Genomic DNA, 6751 nt, shown 5'->3' on the forward strand with positions numbered 1-6751 from the left:
ATTCTATTAGAGGTCTTGTGGGAAATTCTGAATTGTGTGTGCATTCCATGGGAGTGGGAAACTCAAAGGCTCTGCATGTACTATTCAAAGGCTCTGTGTCTAGAATGAAGCTCTGCATCAAGCACTTAACATTTTTGGCGCTTAAGGCTTGATCTTCCATGGAATATAGCACGGGCTCTGTATATGAGACACTTAGCTCATGAGTAAGAGCTCTTTCTCTTAATGTCTTCTGCATAAGAGCTATTGGTCCAGACTGCTTTAAAAGACTAAGTCCTACAAACTAGAGTAAGAGACTTCTTACTTACACTTTTAGAAGATGGGGTCTAACATTATTCAAATTTAAAGGATGTGAACTCAATTAGTTGAAAATTATCAGATGTGTATCAGCCATAATAATATGCTTATAGTGTCAAACATTGCATCTCTAATCTGACGTGGGGTAATTAAATTCCCTTATAGAAAAAATTCCAATATCTTTCATTCATGTGTAAGAGAACACAATGGTTACGTTCTGTAACACATGTCTTTAAGTTGTAAACACATATGGAACTTTGTTGTTTGTCTAAACTCACCTACTCATAAGGTTCACCATGTTCCCAATGCTTACCCATCACAACATTCCTTCCAACCATCTCTTTTACTTCCACATTATTCCATCTTACTTGCATGCAATTCATCTTGTTTATTTTTTTTCTTGTACGGTACAACTAATGTCAGCTTCCATCTCCTTTATATTCACCCCCTTTCCTTCTCCCTTTGGCCTTGATTTCTTCAAGATTAAAGAAAAAGCCAAAAACCATCAATGCTGACTCCTTTCCATGCAAATCAGTCATCTGTTATCAATGTTGACCTCATCTATAAATACATCTCTGCCCCCTACCCTTTGATTCTCAGGGTCCAGCTCCACTTCTGTGAGGCTTTTTTTTCCCAAATCTTTCTGCTTTCATATTCTGAAACATAATATAATGGAAACAAAGAAAAAAAGGTAATGTCATTACAATAAAGTGTGCTTCTTTAGTCAAGAAACAACGTGCCCATGTCTACATCCTTCGTCGTTATGCCACCATGCTTCTTTAATTCATGGCAATGAATAGTATTCTTCTTATCCTTTTTTCCCATCAACTCATGTGGTTCCCTCCTTTATTTTTCTTTTGGCATATACATATTAAGTTCTAATCTCATCTTTTTAGCACCAACAGTTGTGTGGAAAGGTTGTTGGTCCTGTCACTCCAAAATCCTTGTCTTTCACATGTCCTTCAACTTTCTCTTTTGCCATGTAGCAAAATCAAGGGACATTGGTGCATCAGCCCCGAGTCGTTGACACACTTGGGTTGCAGTTATTGATTGCTAATTAATCATAATTAATGATAGTTAGGTTGATCATAAGACCAAAGGGTAAACGAAAGCAGAAAATGTAGTAAATACAATGATAAAAGTCTTTTTACAAAAGCACATGCATGGTTGCTGAGAATACACACACACTGCCATGAGTTCTGAATGGAAACAATCAATCAACATATAAACACATTGGTTTCTTCACACGGTTTAACAAAAACCCTTTCTTGTTGTTTTACCCCTCATGTGAATAAGATGGTAAGAAAGTTTTTTTAGCTATTTCATTGGTGAATTCAAGTTTCTTTATAGAAATGTCATGAATAAAAATTGGAATCCGTATCTTCTATTTTCATCACAAGCATGGAAGTTCCAAGCACTTATCGTTTAGTTTTGTTGTGATCTATTTTAAAGCACTAATCGGGTAAGATTTTTTACCCTTATAATATTTATTCGGATAGTGCATACCGGTTAAGTGTTTAGTAAACGACCCCTAAGCTATTATGCAACAAAATAATTATCTTTTAAAGCTAGTTTTTAACTGTAATTTGGAGAGTGTAATTAAGTAATTACAACCTTTAGGTTTTCTTCTTTCTCTATTGTTAATTGTGAAACCATAGAGTTATAATCATTTAGTTTTGTTGTCATTTCTTTTAAACGGACCTCTTTACTTTCTAACTTGAGTATGTCTGCAAGAATTCAAGTCTGCAACCACTTTTTCAAATTGGGAGAGATTGCGTTCACAAGAATTCAGGTTTGCAACCATTGTTTCATCATACAGTCTCTTCAAGTTGCCACAAAGATTGACTTTCACATAATATTCTGATATGATCTTTCTTATTTCAGCTTTTGCAAGCATGTTCATTCTTTCGACCTTCAAATCTAAGGTGTGAAAAGTACAAGGTCCAAAGCTTTAATTTGATGGTGCATCAAGAAGCCTTAGGACAACCCATTTGGAAATGAAACCTCAACTAGAGAAGAAGATGAAAGGATCGTCTTTGGAATTGGCAGATCAAAGTAGTGATTCTTCTACCATGGAAGGAATTGTGTCCTATCTGAAATGGCGGATCAAAGTAGCAGACCAATAATTTTTGAATTTGTTTGTCAACTCTATATTGGATTTTAAACTTTCATATAATTTTTCATGGATTAGCTACAATTTGGATCCATACTCTTATTTTAAAGAGCCCAAGCTTCAAAATCGTGTATATTTGCAATTCCCACCGTATTGCGCGAGTACACAACTAATATATATATATATATATATACTACATATATAACCATTTAAGACATACAAGTTACTAAGCATAAGTTACAATAGTTTTATGCAATAAATTCAAAAAACTCTTAATTACCAAATATTATGCATAAAGTACAAGCTGTATATGCAATGGTTCCACTAACACCAAAAATTACCCATTGTGGGCCTGTATCTTCTTCGGTCTTTCTTCTTCTTCTGTTTCCTAACTCTGCTACCAAAAGACCAACAACTTTTCTCTTCTTCTTATCCTTTCTCTTTGACCACAAAACAAAAAGATATTTTTGGTTAGAAAACAGAGCCCTTTCTTCTTCACAGACATAACAATGGTGGTATGGATGTATCACCTCGATCAGAGAACCGATTTCATGTATCAAAGTGATTTGATGTATCATAACCTAATTGATACATATAGCTCCCTCCTCTCTGTTGATTTAATTTCACAACTTGTTCAAAACCCTAAAATTTGGAGGTATGCTTTCTTTTTTTTATGATTTCTTTCTGTTCCGATTTCATCTTATATACACACACATATATGTTTCTTCATTGCTTTTTGTGGGTCTGTTTCCTTTTCATTTTTTGTGGGTGAAGAGCAGCTTTGGAAATTAGGGATCTGAAAAAGATGATCGGTAATAACCCATGGATTTTCTTTATAATGTTCAAAAAGAAAAAATTGGGGATCTGAAGAAAATGCTCGGTAAAACAAACGAGGTTCCGGCGAGAGAGACAGAAAGTTCTGTAAGGGTGGTTGACCTTCTCCTGCCACCACATGATCGGATCATGTTGAGCCGGTGAGTGCCCTTGATTTTCGACAAAAAAGCAACAACCCTTGAAATTATAGAAAAAGAAATTTATATACACAGATGCTATTGTTACTGTTTCCGTGCGTGTATGTGTGTTTATTTATGGATTATTATGAAAGAAAACAGTATTCATCATGAATGAAAGCAACAAGCAATATTCAAGATTTCTAGCGAACAAGTTGTGTTAAACCTGTAAGAAGGGATCATTCTTATATCTCTTATATATGTTATGTTTAGTCTATGTATAACACAGTTGAAAGTATGGGATTGAAGAGTTTGAACCACATCATCTTGAGCTATATCTGTAGTGGTAAAGCAAGAAAATGCAGTTCGGTCACCCATGCCTAACGATATTAACCTTTTCTTCTTATCCTCATCAATACTTGCTATTAAAATACCAAGAATACCCTTTATGGTCACATTTGTTGGTGTCTCCATCTTCAACTTCTTCATTTTTACACAGATAGTAGCTCTGCAACAACTCTGTGTGTGCATTAGAGGTGCTCAAATTACCAGCCAACCCAACCCAAACCCCCCAAAAAAACTCAATCTGAGATAACCCGACATATAGTTGATACAAAATTAGACCAAACCATATTTGTTGGGTTGGAATTGGGTTAGGGTTATTTGAACCCAACGCGATGCCTTTTTATACACTACGGATTTAATATGATTCTTAAGTCTTGATTACAACATATGTGCATTAGATACTAAACCAACCGTAATTAGCTATATTAAAAGTAATATTACAATTTCAACCTTGCTTTACGGACTGTGTAGGCTCAAAATTGGTAGCTAAAGGACTGTTTTATGTGAAAATCAGAAGCTAAAGGGGCTGTTTTCTGGCTAAATTTTAGCAGCTACAGGGCTGTTTTGTGGCAAAAAATCGGCACCTAAAGAAGTTGTTCCGTGGATAAAAAAAACAGCAGCTAAAGGGGCTGTTTTCAGGCAAAATTTCAGCAGCGACAGGGCTGTTTTGTGGCAAAAAATCGGCACCTAAAGAAGTTGTTCCGTGGATAAAAAAANTAAAGGGGCTGTTTTCAGGCAAAATTTCAGCAGCGACAGGGCTGTTTTGTGGCAAAAAATCGGCACCTAAAGAAGTTGTTCCGTGGATAAAAAAACAGCAACTAAAGGGGATGTTTTCTGGCTAAATTTCTGCAGCTACAAGGCTGTTTTGTGTAGGGATGGCAAAAAAAACCGAAACCGACGGTGAAAACCGAAAACCAAAACTTTCGGGCCGGGTTCGGGGACATTTTATCGGGGACGGGACGGGGATCGGGGATCGGGGACGAATTCGGGGATTTTAACGGGGACGGGGACGGGGGCGGGGACGGTGATCACCGGCCCGGCCCGGCCCGATCCGATATGTATATATATATATATATATATTTATTTATTTTAATTTATATACATACATCTATACTACATATATAAGCATTTAGACTCATACCTTAATTACAAACCATAAAGCACAAAGTACTGCCATTTTATGCATACATTTCAAAAAAACTCTTAATAACAACTCATGAAGCTAGATGTACAAGTTTTTTATGCTAAGCTTTTAAACCCAGGCAACCACCCAAAAACGGATGCTTCATAAGTTGCTTTCTTGCTTCAGTCCTCTTCTTCCTTATTTCATGTATCTCCCTGCGTCAAAACTGGTTTCGGTAGGTTCAGATGTTGTTTTCTTCCCTCACAGTCTTCAGACGTTGCTTTGATGTATCACCTAGAACAGAGTTTCTTCCTTCAATGTTCACGTGACCGATTTGATGTATCCCTTAATTATCGCTCCATATAACTCCCTCTTTGTGGTTTGATTTCTCTACCATCTCYTCAAAACCCTAAAGATTTCTCTGAGGTATGCTATTGATTTTAATTTCGATTTAGATTTAGAATTCCATTTCARTTTTGATTTCCATTTCCATTTCGATTTGAACTGTAACAACTTTGTATTCTGGGATTCTTTTGTTTGTTTTGGGCAATTTCAATTCTTTTGTACCAAGTGGGTTCCACGTTTATTAGCTGAATCTTGATGTATATTATTTAGCAGCTTAATTTAAATTCTTTTACTTGTTTTCCTAATACTCTATTCCTKATTATAGTTATGATCAAGGTTCTGGGTTTATAAAAGGTTGAGCACAGTTTGTATAAAGTAAGAATTTGGTAAGGATATAAACAAACAAAGCTAGCATCATGGAGGAAAAATGGACTTATCATGGTTGTGTTGACTGTTGAGTGACCAAAGTAGAAGAAATGAAAAGGAAAAAAGCATTGTTTGTTAGGATGTTATTGTTTAGCATCAGTTAGTTTCTTTTGATTAATTGAAGTATGAATCGATATAATAAGACATTTGAGAGTAATAGGTGAAAATTGTTGATTCCAAAACCAAAACCAAAACCAAAACCTAAACCTACCAATAGCCATTCATTAGTTACAATCCAACACTCATAAAAACTTCTTCTTGTTTAAATGTACATGCTGCTTCTTCACTCATCTTCTGCTAAAACTCAGTTAGGAGCTGCTGCTGCTGCTAGCTATACAAAAAGAAAAACACAATGCTGTTTCTTTCTTAGTTTTTCCATCATTACAAACAAAAAGTATCTCTAAACATCCATCTTTGCTCCTCCTCCTGTCAAACACAAACACAAAATCATCCCATTAATCTCACCTCCATTTACCCTTCTTATAATACATATTCTCAATCTTTATTCATTCATTTACAAACCATTCTGTCCAAGATTAGCATCAAATCCCATTTGGAGAAGACTGTGAAGATCATTGTCCCATACAGGCTGCTGTAATATATACCATTATCAGAAACAAAATGCCTTCCTTCCATTCCAACATTTATCTATTTAACAATTAGTACCAGTTACCTGAGGATGGATAGGATGCAATGATGCAGTTGTAGTTGGAATACCGGTCAACGATGGAWGAGAGTATTCATATATATCCATCGTTAATCTCAGTTTTCATGAAATTGTTTTGGCTTATTCATATATATCTCATAATGAATTTACAACTTTCCTTAATTCGTTGTTGCTTTTGCCGATTAACATTTGACAAAAGTTGATTGTCCATTTGCCCTTGCTCCTATCTCCAATATGTTCTTGTATGCATATACAATTTTTGTAGATTCCTTCAATAGTCGTTTTCTCTATTACATATACATTGGTGGTGCTTTGTGTTTGAGTAGCCGACTTTGAGTAGCCGGCTTGATCAAATACATTTTAATCTTTATTTTTCTTATTTAGATTTTATGCAACACTAACTTGTTAAATGATATTACATATTTGGACATGAGGTGCTTAGTTTTAAGGTATTGCTAATGTTGCTCTTTATGCCTCCTGTCTTGGGT

The 6751-nt window shown here is 35.5% G+C and overlaps 1 long non-coding RNA gene and 1 pseudogene across 1 annotated transcript; one reads left to right on the forward strand and one right to left on the reverse strand.

Annotated features, from left to right (window-relative positions):
- Positions 1-966: 966 nt before the first annotated feature.
- On the forward strand, positions 967-1094 carry LOC112505204 (annotated as a pseudogene).
- A 4898-nt stretch (positions 1095-5992) lies between these two features.
- LOC112505203 lies at positions 5993-6291 on the reverse strand. The gene is made up of 3 exons (XR_003068346.1): positions 6270-6291; positions 6119-6188; positions 5993-6022 (listed from the first exon to the last, which is right to left on the reverse strand). It is a non-coding gene; the product is annotated as an uncharacterized LOC112505203 (long non-coding RNA).
- Positions 6292-6751: the final 460 nt, after the last annotated feature.

The sequence above is a fragment of the Cynara cardunculus genome, unplaced genomic scaffold, assembly GCF_001531365.2.
Source record: "Cynara cardunculus var. scolymus isolate 2C unplaced genomic scaffold, CcrdV1 Un_Scaffold_9021, whole genome shotgun sequence".
Lineage (NCBI taxonomy): Eukaryota > Viridiplantae > Streptophyta > Magnoliopsida > Asterales > Asteraceae > Cynara > Cynara cardunculus.